Raw genomic sequence first — 25,211 nt, 5'->3', positions numbered from 1 at the left:
TCTGCTCAATCACTAACTCCCTCTCCAAGGGGGGAAGGTCCCCTCTTGACACAGTTGTCTCTAATTTCGTTCTTGTTTCTCTAAATCCACTTCCTCTGCTCCACGAGAAAAGAGAAGTACTTTTTTATGTTGTTCACAGAAGCATAAAATGTGTTTCTGGGCTGAGGAGTAGAGGTCAAGTTATGAAAAACTTGTGTCCAGAACCTGGTTTTGTTTTGTTTTGTTTTGTTTTGTTTTGTTTTTTTATGACTCAGGCCCACAGTTATACTAACAGATTAAAATTAAAAGATTTTGATTCTCGGATTTATTGACCTCTCCATCATCCAAAATAATACTAAAATTCAAAGCTTACCAAGTCATAAATGAAAGTGAATGCCCTGAAAAAATCAAATAGGATATTGGAAGGGCGAGCTGTCTGTTCCGTGTACAGGCTGGGCAGTGGTCCAAACGAGGAACTACTGAGCTACAGGAAAGACTGTGCCGCATCCAAGATTGGTGATGCCAGCAGCACAGCCAGGGCCGCAGTCAGGACTGGCAAGGGGTTTCTCATGAGGACGCAGGGAAGCTTTTGAAAGCAGTCATCCAGAGGCAAAGATGAGTTTGGCAACCAGGCAGTGGGGATAGGAAGTGAGTCAGGCAATGGGATTCAGGATTGCTATCAAATGCTTTCCCTGTTGCTTGCGTCTATTTCTATTTTACCACCTTCAAATGTGGCAGCTTTCATTCCAGGGACATCAGAAAGCACCACTTGCCTCAGACACCTCTCCTTCACAAAGCACCTCGACAACAAAGGTGGGTTTTAATGGTTCTGCTATTAATAGTGAACGGTGGCTCTGATTCATCAGAAATCATTTAAAGTCGATTTGCTTTTCACAGGTGTCTATTATTTTGGCTAAAAGACTAGGCACTCAATTTCTGTGCTTTGTTGCTTTTATTTCTTTGCTATTATGTCATCAATGGGAACAGGAAGGAACATTAGGCTCCAAAGACTTATTTTCTCCTGATTTCTCTAACTTTCCAAGCGCTGCAAATTTTCCTTATTTTGGGGGGTTAAGTCTGTTTAAAAACAACAGAGTGAGAAAATAAAAATACTGGTTAAAGGGAACTTGTCCTGTTGCCATAAAAGTCTCCTGCACAGGGGAGGAAACCATCAACAAAATGGAAAAGCAATCTACAAAAGCGCCTGAGTGGCTTAGTCAGTTAAGCGCCCAACTCTTGATTTTGGCTCAGGTCAAGATCTCAGGGCCTCAGGCTCTGTGCTGAGTGTGGACCCTGCTTAAGATTCTCTCTCTCTCTCTCTTTCTGCCTCTGCCCCTCCTCCTGATTATGTATACTCTCTCTCTTGAAATAAATAAATATAAGCTTAAAAAAAGCAACCTACCAAATGGAAGAAAATATTTGTAAATCATATATCTGATAAGGAGTTAATCTCCAAACTATATAAAGAACTTATGCTACTCAAAGGCAAAAAAAAAAAAAAAAAAAAAAAACCCTCCCCAAATAATACAATTTAAAAATGGGCAAAGAATCTGAGTAGAGGGCAGCCTTGGTGGCCCAGCGGTTTAACACTGCCTTCTGCCTGGAATGTGATCCTGGAGACCCAGGATCGAGTCCCACATCAGGCTCCCTGCATGGGGAACCTGTATCTCTGCCTCTCTCTCTCTCTCTGTGTCTCTCATGAATAAATAAATAAAATCTTAAAAAAAAAAAAAAAAAGAATCTGAGTAGACAATTTTCCAAAGAAGACATACAGATGGGCAAACAAGTATGTGAAAAGGTGCTTAACATCACTCATCATGAGGGAAATGCAAATAAAAGCCAATGCAGTATCACCTCACATCTCTTGCGATGCTTATTATAGAAAAGACAAGAAGTAACAAATGTTAGCAAGATGTAGAGAAAAGAGAACCCTCGTATACTATTGGTAGGAATGTAAATTGGTTGCAACCACTATAGAAAATGATATGGAGGTTCCTCAAAAAATTAGAGATAGAATTGCCATGTGATCCAGCAATTACAGTCTTGGGTTTTTATCTGAAGGAAAGGAAAACGCTAACTCAAAAAGGTACATGCATTCCCATGTTCATCACAGCAGCATTCACGATAGCCAAGATGTGACATTAACCTAAGTATCCATCGGTGGAGAATGGAAAAAGAAAATGTGGCATACATATAAAATGGAATATTTTTCATAAAAATAAAGGGAAATCTTGCCTTTTGCAACAACATGGATGTAATGCTTAAAGGCATTACACTAAATGAAATAAGTCAGACAGAGACAACTTCCATATGATCTCACTTATATGTGGAATGTGACCAAAAACCAAACTCTCAGAGAACAGATTGGTGGTTGCCAAAGGTAGGGGATGGGCAAAATGGGTGAAGACGGTCAAAATGTTCCAACTTCCAGTTATAAAATAAATAATTCCAATTATAAAGTACAGCATGGTAACTATACTTAATAATACTGAACTGTATATTTGGAAGTTGCTAAGAGAGTAGATCTTAGAAGTTCTCATTGCAAGAAATGTGGTGGTAGAGGTTAACTGGACTTACTGTGATCATTTTGCAATAAATACAAATATCTGTTGTACATCGGAAGCTATTATGTTATATGTCAACTATATCTCAATTTTTAAAAATCTGAATACATCAAGCAAGTAAAGTCAATATGGAGAAATAGAATAGTCCTAGGCTTCTCAGCACGACATATTTGGGTTCCTGACTCTGTGATCCTGGGCATATTATCTTTCCATATGTACATGGAATACTAACCCTACCTTGCAAGGATATTTGGGGATTCAAGATAGCATGTGTAAAAGTTCTTGTCCAGTAATGGTATTATTTTAATCACAGACAGAATTTGACCAGGAATTAAATGATCATGGCCCTGATGGTGTCAGTTTGGACACCGTGCAGACAGCAAATGAATCATTTTAAAGGTTCCTTGTGCTGAGTCAGGAATGCAGCATGGCTGGATAGTAACAAATGGAAGGGATATGTGAGAGGCTGGGAACAAGTGGATTGCAAGTCAAAAACCTTCTTTATCTTTAGATATGCCCTATTAGAACTATTCTGAAAACTCTTTGTACTAAAGACATATATTGCACATTGTTTGAGATAAATTAAAAATGTTTTTAAAAGAGAGAGAGAGAAAGGTCTTTTCATTCTTGACAAATGAAACTAAAAATGTCTACCTTTACCTCCTCCCCCAAAGGGAAGAAAAAAGAAACTTGCTTTTGTCTTAGAAAATACATAAGGCTTAAGATAACTTATTATTAAGTACGTTGTCTTGACTTCCAAAAATGAGCTCCGTGGGCCGGCATTAAATCAGAAGTATGCCTATTGCCTGCACTGTAGGGGAAAAGATGGCTTTAAGTATATTTGTATCCCTTTATTTGTCTTAAATCCTAAACATCCTGTTGTCATGGAAATGCATTCCCCGAGCATCATATATGAGGGGTGTTTGTATTCCGTGTAAAGAGATTTCCAGTATTTGTCACATTTGCCAATCCCATCTAGAAGAAAGCTGATGATCCAGGATTCACATATGATATATGATATCTGAAGCATTCAGCATGATTAATCCATGAACTTGAGCTGAAATGGAGTTTAAAGGAGGCATGGTTAGCTCCAGAATGGAGCTCCAGAAGGAGGAGGAGGAGAAGAAAGATAAGAATAAAACCAGCAGGTGAGGGGGACTGGAGTAAGAAGTGCCACAGATAAGACTGCATATTTCTTCTCTGTACTTTTGCAATGTTGATAACCAGTCAGGGTCCTTGGTTGGAAACAAAGGAATCCACCTGACTAACTTGACCAAAAAAAAAAAAAAAAAAAAAAAAAAAAATTTACTGAAAGAATGTCAAGCAGCTCACAGAATCATGGAAAAGGTTAAAGTTTTTGAAAAACAGGCACAAAGCAAGAGAAACTGGGAGGCTGGAATTGGAGCCAGAGTTATGTCACAAGAGAAGCTTGGCTACGGAGACCTTGCAAATGCCAGCAACACTCAATGCCACCACTGTGCTCACTTTGTTGCAACACTCACTCTAGACGCAAAATTCCGGGTGGGATGGTCTGATGGGCCAAGCTGGGCTGTGTCCTAGTGGCCAGAGGCCAAGAGGATGCAGCCTTTTCAACTTCCACAGTTGCAGATAGGAACCCCTACCTCCTACCAGACTCATCAAACAGAAGGAGACTTAAATGTTGGGCAGCCCTCACGAAAGTACAAAGTTTTCCCACAGAAAATGTCATTTTGCCTTTATGGTTTATATACTCTTCCTACCTTCAGAGAAGACTTAAAGAGGCTAACAGTTAAAGGTACAGGTTCAGTGGATCTATGAAAATAAAGGAAAGGTATTCAGAAACCCTGGAACAATGCTAGAAAGCCCTTAGCAGATTGGGGCAGGGGGATGCTAGAAGAAGTAAGAAAAAAAAATGTATCCTATTATTTCTGTCACATTTTTCCTTCGCATTCTTCTTGCTGTGTTTTTCTCTCTCCCTCCCTCAATGAATTTTTTTTCATTCCCTGTAGTTTTGAAAAGGTATAAAAAGATATTCCCAGGGCAGCCCGGGTAGCTCAGCGGTTTAGTGCTGCCTTCGGTCCAGAGCATGATCCTGGAGACACGGGATCGAGTCCCACGTCAGGCTCCCTGCATGGAGCCTGCTTCTCCCTCTGCCTGTGTCTCTGCCTCTCTCTCTCTCTGCCTCTCGTGAATAAATAAATAAAATCTTAAAAAAAAAAAAAAAGAAAGTTGAGATGCTGTATTCATCCATCCACTCATTTATTTATTTATTCATTGAGCACTTACTTCATGATAAGCCTAGTGAATAAGACACAAGGTTTCTACCCTCAAGAAGCTGATATACTTATAGGTTATTTAAGGTTTGGATAGAAACTCAAATGCCTTCAGTGACCAGAACAGACAAAGCATGAAGCAGCTGTTTTTGTGTCAGTATTGAGTGGGGAAGACACTCTGTGCAAGTCCTACCCAAAGAGGTTAAGTCTGTTTAAAAAAAAAAAAAAAAAACAAGAGGGGTGCCTGAGTGGCTCATTGTTTACGCATATGATTTTGGCTCAGGTCATGGTCCTGGGGTCCTGGCGTCCTGGGATCGAGTCCCACATTGGGCTCTGTGCTAAGTGGAGAGTCTGTTTGTCCCTCTCCCTCTCCTTCTCTCCCTGCTCATTCTCTGTCTCTCTCTTAAAGAAATAAAAATCTTTTAAAAATAAATAAAAAGAAAAAAGGGCATATGTGTAAATAAGTATTTAAAATACAGAATACTGGGACACCTGGGTGGCTCACCGGTTGAGCATCTGCCTTTGGCTCAGGGCGTGATCCTGGGGTCCCAGGGTTCAGGTCCCACATCGGGCTCCCTGCATGGACCCTGCTTCTCCCTCCGCCTGTGTCTCTGCCTCTCTCTCTGTGTCTCTCATAAATAAATAAATAAAATCTTAAAAAATAAAATAAAATACAGAATATTGAATGTAATAAAATACAGAATACTGAATGTAATAACGTACAAATTAATACAGAAAAGAATGAAATTTGTTCAACGTGGGGTGCCAGGGTGTTAATGTTTCCAAGAGAACATGATCCCTAGAGAGGGTTTGCAAGACCAAAAGAAGACTCCCAGGCAGATGAGTGGGAGGACAGCTAAGGGAAAGTGAGCATCCTGGGTAAAAGTTGTAGGATTGAAACTTTCAGTGTACGGTGGGATCTAGAAGATGTTCAGAGCAATGGAAACCCAGAGAGAAGCAAGGAAGAAACGGGACTACAGAGAGGGTCTAGGACAATGAGTGGAACCCCTATTATGACCACTTCTAGGCAAATGGGGAACAGCTGATGATTCCAAACAGGGAACTGAGAGGATCTGGAAGCATTTGGGTACATAGATTTGAGAAGCATAAAACTGCAAGTGAAGAGAGTTGCTACAAGGGATGGTTGCATCACAGGTGATAGATGATGAGGCCCTAAGTGAAGTGGCCACAGAGATAGACACTCCTTCTAAGGACAATCAAGGAAGTAAGGTGGAGAAAACTTAGTGGTTTAGTAAATCTATGAGCTGGGGCACCTGGGTAGCCTGGTCAGTTAAGCGTCTGATTCTTGGTTTCAGCTCAGGTCATTACATCAGGGCCATGAGATCGAGCCCCAGGTCAGGCTCTGTGTTCAGCAGGAAGTCTGCTTGAGATTTTCTCTCTTTCTCCTTCTGGCTTGAGATTTTCTCTTTCTCCCTCTGTCCCTTCCCCTGCTCACACATCTCTCTCTCGCTCTCTTTCTCTCTCAACCCTTCTCTCTCTCTCCCTCTCATTCACAATAAATAAATAAATAAATCTTTAAGAAAAAAATCTGTGAGTTACCTAGTGTTAAATGCTTTGTCACTGAAAGAGATCTGTAGGATCGGGAGGTAGAAACACAACAAGGAAACCACAGTGTCATGAAAGTCAACAGAGGAGACCATTTTAAATTGCCGTGAATGTCCCCAGTGTGAAATGTTATGGAAGAGTCAAGTTAACTTAGAGGCAGAAACATGTCTGTGTGACATTTGTAAGGCTTTCAGACATTTTGGTAAAAGTAATAGAAGCAAATTTAATGAATGGTTACCCTAAAACAGAGGAATGTATCTCAGAAGAGGGCAGGTTAATAGAGGCCACAATGAAGAGGACCACTGGCCCCACATGGTAGACACAGAAAGGGAGAGCCGAGAAGTAACCTGATAATTCCTGTTTTACACCCAGATATACATTCCCCCTCCTTCTAGAGACGGCATCTTGATTTCCCTTTAGGGAACTAATCTTCCATCCCCCAGATTTGACTTGGTTGGGGATGTGACCACCATATAGACACGAGACCCAGGCCTGGTCAGAGGATTCCATTCCCTTGGCCACAACAATGGATTCAATGATGAGCCCATAACCCGAACCAGATCATGAACACACAATCCTCTGTTTGTTTTTCATATGTTTGGTTTGGGTTGGTTTAGTTTGGTTTGGTTTAGTGTGAGCTGGCTTTCAGGGTTTTGTTGTTGGGGAGGGGCAGGTTGTGGAGCTTTGTTTTTGGTTTTGTTTTGGTTTTTTTAGATCTTTTGGTTTTTTCCCTCTGGAATCACTAAGCTTGTAGGAAACAGCCCTGGAGACGCTGGAGGCCACCAGCTGCAGAAGCGTAGCCTCGGAACAAGGCCAGCCCAGAGGAAAGCAGCACAGAGAGATGGAGAGGAAGGCAGAGGAGGAGAGACGGGGAAAGAGACGAGGTTGTCCTGGCATCACTCGTGCACCTGAAGCCAGCCACACTCACACACTTTTCAATAAAATGGGCCGGTAGATCCTCTTTATTTATTTATTATATTTAGCCATTTAAAGTGGTTTTTGGTCTCTTCTATCCTAAAAGCCCGGCCTGAAACAGCAGGCGGAGAGGTGTTAGAGGTAAACCAGTTCTTGCAGCCTGGCCAGCAGCCAGCTCTGATCGCGTATCTCCACGTCTGCCACCCCCCCACACCCCCTCACCCCCTCCAGGCAACCAGGAGTTTAGGGGCCTTAGGACTTCCAACTCCTCCAGGGGACTGAGGCAAAAGAACACGTGAGGAAGCTTGCAGGATCTCAGCAGCTTGGCCCTGAGCCCGGGCCATCCTGTTGCTGATGGATCAAGGTTCCTGGGAACCAGCTGTGAAAAACAGAGATATGGTACGATACCAAGGATTTTTAGAGCAAGGACCCCAGACGGCTGCTATTCTGTAGAAGTTAAGGATCAGACTGGCCTTTTCTACCAAAGTCAGCCCACATCGGAAATGCAATCATTGTAAGAAAGAGAATCCCAAACGCCTGCCACTCGGCATTTAAAGCAGGTATCAGGCCTACTTGGTGCAGAAATGCAGTGTGTATCCCTGGGGCTGCAAACACACTGTAGCTGTGTGAACAGCACCCCCTGGAGTTATGCCCTGTTCACCCTGCACAGCCCTCTGTGCTGATCCTGGCAGATACTCACTGACTAGCTACCTGACATTAGCATCCCTGACCCTGCAGTACAAAAAGGCCTCTGCACCCCTGCAGCGCAGGGTGAGAAGAAAGAAGCTGTTTACCGCAGCTTCGAGAACCTTTAGCATTTCAGATCTTCAGAAATGAGCTGCTGGGTTGTCCATGTGAAACCACCTCATCCCATCCTCGCAGCTGAGTGCGGGGCAGGGTTCACAGCCAAGGTTAACAGAACAGTCAACCCTCATCTGAACCCCTGTATGTTCTCTTTCCCAAGGGGATTCAGCTGAGCAAACACTGAATAAAACGGCTGCTCCTCAAGAAGGCGCCTGGATTTTTGGCAATAGTGCTACTGAGTCCTTTTATAAGAAATAAAAACCAGGCGATCTAAGTGTGGGGCAGAGTCTGAGTTTGGGGCCTTACTTAAACCCTTTGGATTCCACGGCCGGCCTTTCCCTTCCAGACACAGGATACAGTGAAAGTTCAGAATGGGTCACCCCAAACCTTTGCAAGCCTGATACCGAGTCCACCTTTCATGATATGAATAGTGTGTCCACTGAGGCCTAGAAGCATGTCTTTGCTCACCAACATTCCATGTGGGAAATCAGGAGAGATTATCTCTCACTTCCCAAAACAGAGAGGGTCTCAAAGACCCAGTAATTGCCCATAAGCCTCAATGATAGCCCCATTCCCAGAAGAGCGCTGTTTCTTCCCCACTCAGAAAGACTGAAAATTGATTTTTCTTATTTCTTCTGTGAAACTGCATATTAAGAAATCATTTACTCCCTAACTGTAGCCTCCATAGGCAATTTATTTGTACTCATGGGTACAATTTGATTGGAGCTTTTTTATTTTTCTTCTATCAGTGAGAACTTCTGCTCACAGCTAATGATCTCCTTACCTCACCTGCATTTTTCTAAGTAACAGAAACATTCACCTTGGATGATCTGGCCCTTAAAAGTCTGTACTGTGTGTTTCCAAAGAGGCACTGTTCCAAAACAAGAACTGCATTCACAATCGACAGAGGCCCTTGCCTTCTCTCACACTTACCACGATGGGCTCTCCCCGCCCTGCATCAAAGATGCTGCTGGTTTACATTTGTACAAATCAAACAAAAATCTTTTGATTCCCTTCAGTATTTCAGAGGTAGGGATGATGACTAGGAAATCATAGTGAGAACCTACCATTTATTAAGCGCCTATGATGTGCTTTACAGATATTATCTCTAATCTTAGAATAACCCAGCAAAAGAGGTATGATGAGCCCCATACAGAATTATTTGGTGTCACAGCTAAGACTTAAACTCACATCCACTTAGGCCCAAAGCCCAGGATCTAAGGCCATGGATTTACTCACTAGATGGGTTCAAGCACAGAAAAGACAGGTGTCCTTAGCTCCCAAAAACTGGAATGTCATCAACTTGCTAGCACACAAAGCACAGTTACTACAGTGACTGATTTAGAGACCCTGATTGTGCCAAGAGAGTGCTGATCATTAGATTTATAATGATCATGCGCTAAGGGATTAGGCTTCATCAGCTTGGTCAATAAACCAGAATATTCTTCACAGCAAGGACAGAGAAGGAAGTGATGGCCTGTAACAGAAAAACAGAGCAATAGTAAAACAAATGCCAATTTTCATGACAGGATCCATTGTTTGAAGGCATCCAGGTAGACAATATTCAGACGTAAAACATTAATTTGAAGAGTGAAACACCTTGCTTCTAATAAGAAGCAAGATTTAGACAGTCACAAGTGCCTGCCAATGACAAAACACCTTCTGGAAACCATCCTGATAATCCTATCAATGTCATCAGACATCTGTAGAAGATAAAGGGTAGTAAGGAATCCTTTATACCTCCAGTTCAAACAAGTTAGCAGCAATTCACCAAAATATCAGAATAGTTACAGTTCTTATAAAACTTTTAATATACTGCTAGAAGATAATTAGGTGGACAGAAAAATTGGCATTATATTACATGACAAGCAGATTTGTGAAAGTGCATTCAAATTTCAGTTGGAGAAAAATGAGACTAATCCTGGAATTCCCTGGATTTTAGTTTAAAAAAATTCATACAGCTTTTGGAATACAAAACCCATGTGTCTGATTCTAAATTTGAGTTTTAAAATACTAAGATTCCAGAAAGACAGGTATCCTAAAATAAAATTACAATTAAATCTTATTTTTAAAAAAACTCAGCTGACTTGACCATCACATAAAAGACAAGGTCACACCGAAATAATAAATCTTCTGTTTTTGAAAGAGAGAGAAATAAATTATATTATCATCAAACAAATGCTTTTAAAAGCCATAGGGAAAATAGCGTCTAATACGTTAGGTTTGTGGACTTGTGAAGAGTTGAGGGGTTGGGTGGATAGGGGACGCGTGAACACTCTGAAGTATTTGTGTATAAGTGCCGTTGGTGAGAGGGAAGCTCATCACATGATTCTCAGAGGCAGATGTAACCCACACAAGGATTAAGATTGATGGTGGTAAAGTCTGAGAAAAAAAAAATTTTTTTAAAGATTTTATTCATTCATTCATGAGAGACACAGAGACATAGGCAGAGGTTGAAGCAGGCTCCCTGTAGGGAACCTGATGCAGGACTCAATCCTAGGATCCTGGGATCAGGACCTGAGCTAAAGGCAGACGCTCAACCATTGAGCCACCCAGGCATCCCCTGAAGTCTGAGAAAAATTTTAAACCTTGTCAATTATTGGAAGCTGTGACTGTTGCTGAGTGGAGCCTAAAATAAGAACTAGCTAAAATACAGGTACAAAATTTCTGAATGCCTAAGTCAGAAGAAAGACCCTCGGAGACATAATAGAGCTGACTCTGTGGCCATGAGTAGCTTCCAGAGAGCCAACAGTCCGTCAGGCTATTGTACTGCTCTATCCCCCTACAAAGGACCAAGCCCAAAATGCAAACGGGATTCGCTTTGTTTTTCCAACCACAGGCTCCTAGTAGCTCATGGCAGCTGGAGCAGTCCAGGCCACGTGCTGGAAGGGGATGGCCTTGTATTTCATTTTTATAGACCAAATGGCTTCTCAATAATTTATCATCCATATGATGGAGAAAAGTACCAATAAAATGTGATTATAAATCTCCACCTTCTTCCAGGATCAAGAAAAGAACTTAAGGAAAGCTAAAAGAAAAATGACACACAGTTTTGTGAGCTAAAAATGCATGCCTTCCAAAACCGGAGGCTGCCCTGATTTCTTGAGCTAAATGCCTTTGAAGATGTTGAATTTGAAAAATAAGGAAAAATGGAGTGGGGGAGGGGAGAGTGTAGAAGAATTGTACGTATCTGGGCAGCCTACTGAATGAAATCTCCCTGAGATAGAGTCTGATAAGGATCCCCTGTGAAACATTTTATCTGCTATTTCCGGTTAACATGCAGAGCTGCATCTCTGCGTTGTATTTGAGTCTCTCATCCCAGAAAGGGTTCTTCATAGATGAAGGAAAAGAAATCACACAAATGAAGAGGACGGGGCTGACATTGCAAAGGGCTATATAGAATAAAATGAAAAACTATCATAATAAACAAAATAATTAAAGAATGTTTATAAAGAAGTAAAACATCATTGGATGGATTTCACTAGAATCTATTTCTGGGATTATTCCTATTTACACATTTGCAGCATTTTGCCCCTAAGAATATATTTTAATTGAAATTTTTTTTCATTTTTCAGCAAAATTCTGTGGCACTGTGCTCTCTCAGATGCATCAGCAGCAGTTACCTTGAAAGGATAGGATAGTTCTGGCCTCTGAGAAGCTTCCACACTGCTTCCCACAAATATAGAAGCCCATAAGAATTCCAGCCTGCACTGAACAACCAGGCTGGAGATCGGCTCCCTTTGCTGTCTTGTCAAAGTCCCAACCAAACCCAGTACACACAGGTAGCTATTACATATTCGTCGAACAGCACCAACAGCTAACATATACACGGGGCTTACTGAGTCCTAGGAGCTGTTCCAAGCACTTTTCAAAAACTCTTACACAGTAGGTACTATTATTACCCCATTTTATGGATGAGGACATTGAGACATGAGAAGCTTTAACTTTTAACTAAGGCCACGCAGTTAATAAGCAGTGTAACCATGATTTAACTCTAATAACAACCTGACAGGATACAGATAATTTTTCCTATTTTTTGGACAAGGATCACGAGCCTCAAAAAGGTCAAGTGACTAACCCAAATTCACACAATTAAAGAAAACAGCCAATACAGAGTTAAAACCAGATCAGTCAGTTTTCTTTCCCGATGCCTGTTTGCAAGCCTATATCACAGCTTCAGCAGCACTTAAATCCTGTACAAAACTTCCTACTTTGGTTCTTTTTGACTTAGACAACATCAAAGACCATTCTTCCAGACAGAAAATAAGAGATCTAGCAATAAAGCTCCCAAGAAATAAGAATGTTCTCTAGATTTCTTGTTCTCCCTGTATGTGAAAGATTAATACAGAAGAATAATGTGTATAATTGCTTCAAACTTCACTGGCAAGAGCAAACAAATTTGAAGATCATACACACTCAAAATATCAATAGCACAAAAAAGGAGATGAAAATACACATCAATGCCCTGTCAAGAACAAAGGAATTTCAGCTTACCTCACTTAAATTCAGCTAAGGATGAGATATACTGGATCTTTATGTCTAATAAATGAACTATTTACCTTGGCAAACATCGGAAAAGAACTTGCTTTCCAAAGCAAAATGTCATTTGTAAAAAATGAACTCATCCCTGCATAATAAGGACATTTGCTCTGACTAGAAGTGTTTATAATCTTAGAGAGAAAACACAATGTTTTTGGCACAATGGTTTTAGGCTTTGAGCTAGATAAACCAGGGCTTAGACAAAGAACTTGCTCTTGGCAGTTCCCTGCGAAGCAGCCAAATGTTGTCAGCACCTCTCTAGCCTACTTACCTCCCCTGCCTCCAGGTGTGTTCCTAGGACTTATATACTGTTCCAAGGATGTTCACCATTAGACCCACCCATGATTGTTAACATCATCTCCCTGCAAAGCTGGATGTGGCTCTCTTTTTGTACAACAAAGGCTCACTTTTCTCCCTTAAGTCGAGAGAATACAGGGGGATTGTTTTTGAGAGGAGAGAGGTATAAACTGAGAGAAGATATATTGCTAAATATCTCCCCAAAATCCATTCGTTCTTTCTATGTTTTTGCAATATAATTGCTCTGCCAGCTAGAAATTACATACCACAGCATCCCTTCCACCAAGCTTGACCATACGACTGACCAAAGTACTGACCAATAGGACATAAGCAGGAGTGATGCATGCAACTTCTTAAAACTCCGTATCTTAAAAGTGAGATGTCTGGCCTCCCCTCCCTTTTCCCTTCCATGGAACTGGTAAGCCAGTTTCAAATATGTGGATGAGGATAAAACCCAGGAAATGGTGAAACATCAAAACAGAAGGAACCGAGGTCCCTGGATGTCCTCAAGAAATAAAAGGACTAAAACTTCCTATAAATCCAAGACCGGGCAGCCCAGGTGGCTCAGCGGTTTAGCGCCGCCTTTAGCCCAGGGTGTGATCCTGGAGACCTGGGATCGAGTCCCACTTCGGGCTCCGGCATGGCGCCTGCTTCTCCCTCTGCCTGTTTTTCTCTCACTCTCTCTCTCTCTCTCTCTCTCTCTCTGTTTCTCATTAATAAATAAATAAAATCTTAAAAAAAAATAAATCCAAGACCATCCACCTACCATCATATCACTGTGAGAGAGAAATAAACTTTAATTCTGACTGAGTTGCTGTTATTTTGACTCTGTAAAGTGGTCAGACCAACATGCTAAGTAGTATGGGCAAGAAGAGAAAGGAAAGCACAAAAGACCTTCCCAGAAGTCACACACACACATACACACACACACTTCTCTGTGCTCAATCTCTTCATCTATAAAAAGCACTTTCAGTGCTATTGGGAAGATTACATTAAATAATATATGTAATGTATTAAGTAGACATCCTAAGTTTTCAGGTTATGCTAGCTTTTAAAAAGTTACAGTCTTCTATCAGATGTTCTTTCCTTCCCACATCTCTAAGTTCGAAATATCTTAATCAGAAGATTTTAGAAAGATAACAGAGTAAGAAATAACAGGAATATTATTTCAATAGAAAGAAAAAGCATTTGAAAAAGTACACATCCACTCATGAGAAAGTAGGGTTAGAGGGAACATATGTCGTCAACATGATAAAGGCCAATAATGAAAAACTGAGAGCTAACATCATCCTCAATGGGGAAAAACTGAGAACCTTTCCCCTATGGTCAGGAACAAGACAAGGATGTCCATTCTCCCCACTTTTACTCAGCATAGTACTGGAAGTCTTAGCCACAGCAATAAGATGACAAAAAGAAATAAAAGACATTCAAATCAGTAAGAAATAAGTAAAACGTTCACTCTTTGCAGATGACATGGAACTATTTATAGAAAACCTGAAAGACACCACCAAAACACGACTAGAACTGATAAACAAAGTCAGTAAAGTCACAGGAAACAAAATCAACATATAAAAATCGATTGTGGGCAGCCCCGGTGGCTCAGCAGTTTAGCGCTGCCTTCTGCCCAGGGCCTGATCCTGGAGTCCCGGGATAGAGTCCCACGTCTGGCTCCCTGCATGTGTCTCTGCCTCTCTCTCTCTCTCTCTGTCTCTCTGTCCCTCATGAATAAATAAATAAAAATCTTTAAAAAATAAAAATAAAAATAAAAATGAAAATCTATTGCATTTCTATACACCAATAATGAAGCAGAAGGAGAAATTAAGAAAAAAAAATCCCATTTATATTGCAAGAAAAAAATAAGATATCTAGACATAAACCTCACTAAAAAGGTAAAAGACCTTACTCTGAAAACTATAAAACACTGATGAAAGAAATTGAAGCCTACACAAAGAAACGGAAAGACATTCCATGGCCATAGATTAGAAGAAAAACTATTGTTAAAATGTTTATATTATTCAAAGCAATTTACAGATTTTTTTCAACCAAATTATTTTTTTATTTATAATGATTTTCTCAATGTTTAAATGAAATTAAAATGTTTTTATTCACAAAATGAGAATAATTTGTCTCTGATACATAAAGTGCTCATTTTCCTAACTTAAATGAAGAGAAGTAAATAAGTCTTACTTAGTTTCATAGAAAGCTTTTACTCTATAAGACTTATAGGGGAAAATGGGAATATTAGAAAACAGCTACAGGGATCAAAGCAGAACACAGGAGGGTAATGAGCAGAGTCATGGAACATACTAAAGAGGTATGTTATAGTCAATCTCACTGGAACCTGTAGAGTCACATTCTCATAGACTGATTTATATTTCATATTATTCCATTGGCAGATATTCTTATTCCTCAAAGCACAAGGAGTTGCCACTTCTGATTGAGCCCAGCATTCCAGAATTTGAAACTCTTGGTCACAATACATCAGTAAATCAGAGTTCTTGACCACAATAAAGGTTTCCATTTTTACCATGTGGCCGACGACAGCTGTTGAGCACAAGCAAAAAAGCTTGGAAACAATGCACTGTGAATCTTGTCTGGCATAGATTAGAACTTTAGATCCCTTGGACAAATAATTGGGAACTTCTATATGGAAATTTTCTCAAACCATCACTGCCTCTGTTATGTTTCCCTCTTGTAATGAAGCCAACTCCTATGGACTCACAAAAAGTCCTGTCAGGATGTACCGTTTAATTAAGAGTCAGCTGTTCCATAAATCCTCAATGTTTTCTCCAAATTCCACTTTTATTAAAAGATCTCTGTGGGAACCATCTTTTAAAACTTCCTGCCTCAAAATAATTTCAGAACAAGTGGCTCTTGTGCCGGGGTTGGCAGGGTGGCAGTGAAAGGATGGCTGGTAGCTCCCAGAGAAGCAGCCAGGCTACTACCCGGATGCTCATGGCCCTGGCAGCCAGGACACTGAAGAACGTGCTCTGTAGAGGAGGGCAGAGGTAAGAAATACGGATGGAGGAGCCTGAGCACACCTCAGGCCACTCATAGAGTGTGCTGCCACAGAGGTAGTGACCGCCATAGAAGACTCCGTAACACCACCTCAGGTCCTGCCATTCCCTGGCTCCCTCTAGCTCTGGCCCCTGAAAGTTCTGGTGTTGGGAAAGGCAGCAGGCCCAAGATCCTTATTCACTCCTTCTTTGCCTCTTGCACTCTACACATTTAATGCAATCCCTATCAAAATACCAACAGCATTTTTCACAGAACTAAAACAAACAATCCTAACATTTGTATGGAACCACAAAAGACCCCAAATAACTAAAGCAATCTTGAAAAAGAAAAGCAAAGGTGGAGATATCACAATTCCAGACTTTGGGTTATATTACAAAGCTGTAGTAATCAAAACAATATAGTACTGCCACAGAAGTAGACAGATCAATAGAACTGAATAAATCCACAATTATATGGTCAATTAATCTCTGACAAAATAGGAAAGAATATCCAATGGGAAAAAGACAGTCTCTTCAACAAATGGTGCTGGGAAAACTGGACAGCAACATGCAGAAGAATGAAATTGGACCACTTTCTTACACCACACACAAAAATAAATTCAAAATGGGTTGGAAGCTAAATGTGAGATCTGAAACAAACAAACAAGCAAAAAAATCATAGAAGAGAAGAGGTCACAAGCAGTAATTTCTCTGACATCAGCGGTAGCAATTTTATCTAGATAGGTCCCCTGAGGCAAAAGCAAAAATTAACTATTTTGACTACATCAATATAGAAAGCTTCCACAGAGCGGAAACAATCAACAAAACTAAAAGGCAACCTATGAAATGGGAGAAGATATTTGCAAAGGACATATCTAATAAAGAGTTAGTATCAAAACATATAAGGAATGTATACAACTCAACACCTCCCCACCACCAAAAAAAAAAAAAAAGATTACAAATGAGAAGGCTTGGATAGATATTTCTCCAAAGACGACATACAGATGGCCAACTGACACGAGTAAAGATGCTCAACATCACTCATCATCAAGGAAAAGCAAATCAAAACCACAATGAGATATCACCTCACACCTGTTAGAATGGTTAAAATAAAAAACACAAGAAACAAGTGTTGACAAGGATGTGGAGAGAAAGGAACCCTCTTACACTGTTGGTGGGAATGTAAACTGGTGTAGCCACTGTGGAAGACAGTATAGAGGTTTCTCAAAAAATTAAACATAGCATTATCATATAATCCAGTAATTCCATTACTGGGTATCTACCCAAAGATATGAAAACACTAATTCAGGGGCACTGGGTGGTTCAGTCTGTTAAATGTCTGCCTTGGGCTTGAGTTGTGATCTCTGGGTCCTAGGATTGAGCCCCATGTGATGCTTCCTGATCAATGGGAAGTTCTCCTCTCCCTCTCCCCTTACCCCTTCCCTCCCCTTCTTTGCTCTCTTTTTCTCTAAATAAAATCTTTTTAAAAAGTCATTTTTTAAAAAAAGACTCTCAACTATAGAGAACTGCATAGAATTGTTGAATCACTGTATTGTACACCCAAAACTAATATAATATTGTATGTCAAGTATACTGGAATTAAAATTAAAATTTAAAAAAACTCTAATGAGATACCACCTCACACCAATTACTACATTTTGGCTACTATCAAGAAAAAGAAAACAGAAAACAATAAGTGTTGGTAAGACTGTGGAGAAATTGAAACCATTCTTTTTTAAAAATTAATTAATTAATTAATTAATTTTAAGATTTTATTTATTCATTCATGAGAGACACAGAGAGAGAGAGAGAGAGAGAGAGGCAGAGACACAGGCAGAGGGAGAAGCAGGCTCCATGCAGGGAGCCCAATGCGGGACTCGATCCTGGGACTCCAGGATCACGCCCTGGGCTGAAGGCAGGCGCTAAACTGCTGAGCCACCCAAGGGTCCCCCATTCTGTATTTTTGATAGGAATAAAAAATGGTACAAATGCTATGGAAAACAGAATGGAGGGGCCTCAAAAAATTAACAATAGACCCAGCAAATCCTCTGTAGATATACACCATAAAGAATTGAAAGCAGGATCTCAAAACTATACTGGTAACTTATGTTCATAGCAGCGTGATTCACAACCCCTGAAACGTGGAAACAACCCAAGGGTCCATTGAAGTACAAACCAATAAACAAAATGTGATATAATTCATACAATGGAATATTATTCAGCCTTAAAAATGAAGAATTTTCTGATAAATGTAACATAGGTAAACCTTGAGGACATTATGCTAAGTAACAGAAAACAATCCCAAAAGACAAATACTGATCGATTCCACTTATATGAGATACTTAGATTAGTCAAAACCATAGAGACAGGATGTAGAATGGTGGTTGTCAGGGAAAAAGGGGGCTATTGTTTAATGGATACAGTTTCAGGGATATAAGATTAAAGACAGATGGTGGTGATGGTTGCACAGCATTATGAATGTGTTTAATACCACTGATCTGTACAATTGAAATGGTTAGGATGGTAAATTTTATCATGTGTATTTTACCACAATAAAAAAACTTGGAAAAAAATATCTTTATCATCCATCACTAATAGTACTAATCATTAATCCATCATTAATCCTCCCTACTATTGTCTATGTCCAGCCAGGGGACAGACTAGCCACAGGCTGAATCCAGGCCAGAGACAGTTTTTTTTTTTCCTTTAATTTGTTGCTAATATAAAAACTGGGAGTCTAGGGACGCCTGGGTGGCTTACTGGTTGGGCATCTGCCTTTGGCTCAGGGCGTGATCCTGGAGACCTGGGATCGAGTCCCACATCGGGTTCCCTACATGGAGCCTGCTTCTCCCTCTGCCTGTGCCTCTGCCTCTCTCTGTGTATGTCTCTCATGAATAAATAAATAAAATCTTTAAAAAAACAAAAACAAAACAAGACAAAAACAAAAACAAAAAAACTGGCAGTCTCCAGATACTATTTTCCACTGAGGAGAACCAAGATTCTTTGGACATATGATATTTCCAAGTTTGGGCAGGAAATTGTAAAAGATGACCTGGGACAACTTGTCCAACGAGATAGTAAAGAAGTTACCAACTTCTTAACTTTGGGTTGTGCCAAATGACTCAGGAGCCAACTTGCAGAGGCTCAGATGTATAAAATGCGAGATTGTTTTATCATCAACAAGAACTGCAATACATTAAAAATATTTAAACACACCAAATATATTTAAATCTGTGAGTTCATAAGCATAATACAAATAATTAATTGATAACCAGGGAAGATGCTTGGGAACTAGCTCATTATTTTGAAAATATATAAGTAACGGGAAAGAGTCAAGCATCCCCTAAACAAAGTACACTGTCATGTAACCAATAATGGATAAGGGAAAGTTTCTCTTTACAGAAGTATTCTAGCTATTAAGTAAAGAGGTCCTTAGGTGCACACACACACAACATATATATATATTAGAAAATCACTATTCTGCAACCTCAAAAAACTAGTTGAACCAGATATTCAATAACAAAGGCTGGGTTGCCTGGGTGGCTCAGTAGTTGAGTGTCTGCCTTTGGCTCAGGCTGTGATCCCAGGGTCCTGGGATGGAGACCCAGATGGATACCCGTATCAGGCTCCCCGCAGGGGACCTGCTTCTCCCTCTGCCTATGTCTCTGCCCCTCTCTGTCTCTCTCATGAATAACTTTTTTTAAAAAAATATTTTTAAAAAATGGCTAATATTACAGAGAGACATCATATTACATGTCTCTGGCATATGAAAGAACACAATGCCACTTATTTAGTAGGTTCACCCAAAAAAGTTAAGCTGAAATTTGATCAAGCCTCTATATCTGACTACCAGTTCACAGAAAATACAGAGGAAAGGTGAAAATATTAAATGATACTCTAAGGATGCAATCAGAAAAACCCAGAGTCTGGGAAAGTTTACAGAACAAATAACCCAGGTTCTTTAACACATGAGAAAAAATGCAAGATCCGTGAGTGATTATATTCTAATACTCAATAGCACTGAAGTACAGACTTTAAGCATTAGAGTGTCTTAGAGACAAGTACTACCTCTGTCATTTATTAGCCATTTGCATGAAGAAGTTAATTTAACCTCTTTAAGCTTAGTCTTCTTTACCCGTAAAATGGTCATACTGATAGCAACTATCTCATAGAGTTGTGAGGATTGAGATAATGGACAAAAAAACACTTAGCTCATTGCCTAACTTATGGAAACATGCACAATAAGAGCTATGTTTATAATCTTTATCATTAAAGAATGTGTGCCGAATGAATGATTAAATGAATGACTAGAATTAATAGGTTAAAAATACTGAATATAAACTATTCTTAGCTGATAATGTTGGCTACATCATTTACTCCATATTTATTGGGCACTGAAGTGGTGCAGGCGGTACAAAAATGAGTAAAATGTGACCTCTACACTTGGACTTCTGCCTTTTAAAAAAGAAATCCTCCATGTCTTAACCGCAAGGAATACTACCTAATGAGGCTGCCAAGACCCCTCTAACAGTCTGCTGGGAAGAACTTTTAGAATGGAGGACTATCACTCATCATTCTTTCCTCCAGAACCTGATCAAGGGGTGGATAATGCTCATTGTCACGAGACTGTACTCCCTATCATTGAAACACTTCAGAATTATTAACATTCTTATCAGACTTTAGCTTGTTGTCTGGTTCTTTTCTGCTCTTGTCACTGCCACCTGTTCCTCCTTTCTATCCACAAGGTCTCCTTCTGCTACTGACACTGAGGGAGGATCAGAAGATAGACATATTCCTCAGTATGACTTGGACATGGAAGAAAATAAGCAAACAACCTTGCCAGAATGTTAAGAGAACAAGTACTTCCTCATTAGAGAAAAGACAATGGACCTACTTAAAAACTGAGATCCGAATGACTAATGCAGTACAGACAGTTCCCACCTTAGAAACGCTTGACTTACAAACAACCCAGATACGCATTGCTGCCCTGCCTCAGCCCCAACCCAGGAAGCTGCTGTTATCATGGGAACAAATGGGTGCATGAAAGGGGGGAAAAATGAAGATTTTATAAAATCAAGGGGGCTCGGGCAGCCCCGGTGGCTCAGCAGTTTAGCGCCACCTTCAGCCCAGGGTGTGATCCCAGGGTCCTGGGATCGAGTTCCACATCGGGCTCCCTGCATGGAGGAGCCTGCTTCTCCCTCTGCCTATGTCTCTGCCTCTCTCTCTCTCTGTGTGTCTGTCATGAATAAATAAATAAAATCTTAAAAAAAAGTCAAGGGGGCTCAAAATAAGAGGGAAAATTTGAGACAAGAATAGCTTGTTTTCCCACCCATATTGTAAATTTATTCATTTAACTTTGTTTTACTGCCTGAAATTCTATATTTATAGAGAGCCATGGTTAGCAAACAGTTCTTTTTAAAAAAGACAACTGCTTTTAATGGGAGTTTTTGCAGTACTCTAGTATTTCTGGGCCAATTTTTCACTAATGATATGAGAGATTTTTAATGTCCAGGGGGCTTGTTGGTTTTTTTTTAAGAACTTATTTATTTATTTGTTTTTTATTTATTTATGAGAGACACAGAGAGAGAGTGTCAGAGAGATAGACAGAGGGAGAAGCAGGCTCCTCGCAGGAAGCCTGATGTGGGACTCCATCCCCAGACTAGGTTCATGCCCTGAGCCAAAGGCTCAACCACTGAGCTACCCAGGTGTTCCAATGGCAGGTGTTTTTTTTTTAAAGTCAGTATTTAAATAAATAAATAAATAAATAAATAAATAAATAAATAAATAAGATTAAGTCAGTATTTTTAATGAGATAGGAAGACTGCCCTGACATCACCTACAATAGTAGGTAGTCAGCACCATAGGCTCAGCATCCTGAGCAAGGGACATGCCCTGGTAAGCATATGTCACAGCCACCACATACAGAAAACCCAACTACCGTTTGTACATACAACAGGAAAGGAGCCCCCTGAAGCTCTTATTTTTGAGGGTCTCTAAAATGGATGACATAGACCTGAGACAGTCTGCAGCAAAGCCCACCCCCTGGAGGAAGGCCAATTGAAGTCAGAGAGGCCAACACTGAGCCAAAAAGAAGCTGATCTGAAAAACACATTAAGGAAACAGACACAGAGAAAGAGAAAGATGGGTTAAAAATCCTGCTGAAGTCACTAAACTCCTAGAAATGATGCACTTCCTAGTTAAAAAAGCCAACATAGTCTTCATACTCTGAATCGTGTTTCTTGTCCCTTATAAACAGAAGTCCTAGAACAGCTTCATTTTCAGACCCACTGTTTTACTTCCTGGCTGGTCTCCTGCCTAACCACTCAGCAGGTGCTTGCCTGGTTTCCCAGAGAAGTGACCTCTCTGCCTCAGGGCCTAGTGTCCTAAGGGCAGCAGCAGAAGCAATACTGGCTAGTGCCCCAGGTCACCTTCTCTCCCAGGAGCCTGCCTATGAGGGGGAAATGCTATACAGTGAGGTGCAGCATCTCTTCCTAAGAATGTCACCTGGGGGCAGTCCTGGGTGGCTCAGTGAATTAGCGCCTGCCTTCGGCCCAGGGTGTGATCCTGGAGTCTCGGGATCGAGTCCCGCGTGGGGCTCCCTGCATGGAGCCTGTTTCTCCCTCTGCCTTTGTCTCTGCCTCTCTCTCTCTCTCTCTCTCTCTCTCTCTCTGTCTCCCATTAATAAATAAATAAATTCTTAAATAAAAAAAAAGAATGATCTGGGCCCTCATTTTCTTCATTTCCTCAAGGTGCTGGATACACCTTGAAGAGTACTAACTAGAATTCCAAATATCTCTTGACAGTTTTTTATTTTTTGTTTTTTTTCCTCTCAACAGATTTTGAAAACAGTGGAGATACACTGTGAGAGTCACCAAAGCTGGGGTGCAAATATTTACACTATAGAATAAGTGAAGTTGAACAGTGGAATACTATGCATAACCAATGGGCGTTTATTTCATTTCAGGTTTTAGCTAATTTTATTTCATTGTAGTTTGTGTAGTCATTTCCCAGAAATTACATGACCTTCTCAGATGTTTTTAGATTTTTTTTTTTTTACATTTTACTACAAGGGGAAAAAAAAACTAAAAAAAGAGAAAAAGAGAGAGAGGGAGAGAGACTATATTTAATTCTACTTTTCTAAAATAAGTATTTCCTTCCAGTTTGCATGTAATGTATTTCTTTTTTTATTTTATTTTAAAGGTTAGAAAACCAATTTTTTTTTTATTTCTAAAGCTCTGCCATAGATTTCTAGTGGGTGCTGATGGTCACCGGCCACGTGCATACCAGGTTGTCCGTGTAGCAGGCAAACAGTCTGGCCATCAGCAGACCGGGCTAGGGAGGTATACCAGGATGGCTCCACGCTGCTGCTGGTACTGATAACTTTCTGCTTCAGTTAATCTACAGTTGTCTTGACTTCTAAGTCCAGACCTTGGTGCTGGGGCCTGTAGCAGCATAGAGCCGGTATCTGGACCGAAGTACAGGGCACTGATGATGTCCGCACCATCTGGAGTAGAAAGCCACTTGCCTTTGTTGAGGTCCCACAGCATGGCCTGGCCATCCTTGCCTCCAGAAGCACAGAGAGATCCATCTGAACAGACAGTCACAGTGTTCAGGTAGTCTGTGTGACCAATGTGATTGGTCTTCCACTTGCAGTTTGGCTGGTTCCATACTTTGACCAGTTTGTCCCACCCACAGGAGATAATGATGGGATTGCTGCTACTGGATGAGAAGCAGACACAAGACACCCACTCAGAATGGCTTTTATGCTGGACAGTACATTCTACTACTTGGTGATGGAGCCAGAGACAATTTGTAGGGTTGTCAGAGGAGAAGTCCCCACTCAACACATCCTTGGTATGGCCTACAGATCTACATACCAGTTGTGAGATCCCAAAACCAAAAGGTTCCATCACAGGAGTCTGAGAGGGCAAACTGGCCATCTGAGGAGATGAACACGTCACTAACAAAGTGGGAATGACCCAAGGAGCATACGGTGGATGCCCTAATTAGTCTCATCTCTGGTCAGCTTCTACATGATGAAAGTCTTATCTTGAGAGGCTCAGTCATGGCAGCAGCTAGAGCGGGTGTCCCTGCAGTGACAAGGATGGAGCTGGATGGCTCAGAGAGACCAGCGCCACAGCTCCTCTGGCCACTGCCCTGCTGAGGAAGAAAAGCTGCATCTGCTGTATTTCCATGTTTCCACATGTGAAATCCCAGTAATGTAAAAGTCTGTTTGCCTTTTCACTTATATTAAAAAGTAAATGCTTTTCTCCATGGCTGATCTTCATAAATATAATTTAATAGCTATATATGTAATATAATGTAACTATAAACAGAAATATGATGTGATAATTCTATCTCTTCCAATAGACATAGAATTTACATGATATTCATAACTTATCTAGTCACTAGACACTTTAATTTTTTCCCAATAAAATAGGATTATTGGTCAAAAATCTATGAATAGCTCTTGCTCTGTATTATGTAAAATCCATTTTCAAAAGAATGATTTCAAGTCACTCCACTAGCCAAGTGTGGGTGTATGTGTATGAATGTTTCACTTATTATACAAGAGATCCCATCTTCAGTATTATCTTCTTATTTTTCTTTTTCTTGTATAATATGCATTACATGTTACCTTAGGGGACATCATATAAATTGAAACCTGAATTTCCGAAAGAATAATTAAGACTTAAGAAAGGAGACAAAAATGAAAGCTTGCAAGTATGCAATTTTCCTATTTCTAAATCTTTTGAAAGTTAGCATTATTAACATATACTATTTATAATTCTTTTCCCTATTTTAGACACTGCAGCTTACAGAGAAGAATGTAATCTTATATGGGCATGCTCTTCTACCAGCAAGGACTCTGGTTTCACAGAGCATTAAAACAAAGATGCAAATCTGCCTTTTTATACTCCACCAAAAAATGGGTATACCTTGTGAAAGACAAACCTGGAAGGAACAGAAGATAGGAGTCAGAGAAGGCAAAACCTAGAGATTTAAGAGGTTTTACAGAGTCACAAAGAAGAGAAGCAAATATTTATGAACCAATACCATTCAAAAATCTTCCATGCTTTTCCGACACATGATGCATCTACCTTCCCTGTTCCAAGGTCTGAGTCTTTCTTGGAGACAGGTATCCAAGCTGCAAATCTCCAGGGTGCCTTCCTTAGGAAGGAAGCTGTGACAGGCTGAGGTGGGCTATGGAGCCCTTGCTAAAGACTCTGGAACCATCTTTAATTCTGGAATTCTGCCAAGAATGAGGAGCAGCTCTGGGCTAGACTTGGAACAATGAA

At 40.4% G+C, this 25,211-nt stretch overlaps 1 long non-coding RNA gene and 2 pseudogenes across 1 annotated transcript; 1 reads left to right on the top strand and 2 right to left on the bottom strand.

Annotated features, from left to right (window-relative positions):
• The first annotated feature begins 406 nt into the window (after positions 1-406).
• LOC112651902 (uncharacterized) lies at positions 407-7,339 on the top strand. Its single transcript, XR_003131150.3, has 2 exons — positions 407-792; positions 7,076-7,339. It is a non-coding gene; the product is annotated as an uncharacterized LOC112651902 (long non-coding RNA).
• A 7,797-nt stretch (positions 7,340-15,136) lies between these two features.
• Positions 15,137-16,004, bottom strand: LOC112652007 (phosphatidylinositol-glycan biosynthesis class X protein-like; annotated as a pseudogene).
• A 7,156-nt stretch (positions 16,005-23,160) lies between these two features.
• LOC112652008 (receptor of activated protein C kinase 1-like) lies at positions 23,161-24,117 on the bottom strand (annotated as a pseudogene).
• Positions 24,118-25,211: the final 1,094 nt, after the last annotated feature.

The sequence above is a fragment of the Canis lupus genome, chromosome 4 (genome assembly GCF_003254725.2).
Source record: "Canis lupus dingo isolate Sandy chromosome 4, ASM325472v2, whole genome shotgun sequence".
Taxonomy (NCBI): domain Eukaryota; kingdom Metazoa; phylum Chordata; class Mammalia; order Carnivora; family Canidae; genus Canis; species Canis lupus.
Note: the sequence above shows the minus strand (reverse complement) of the source record. Positions and strands in the feature narration are given on the sequence as shown.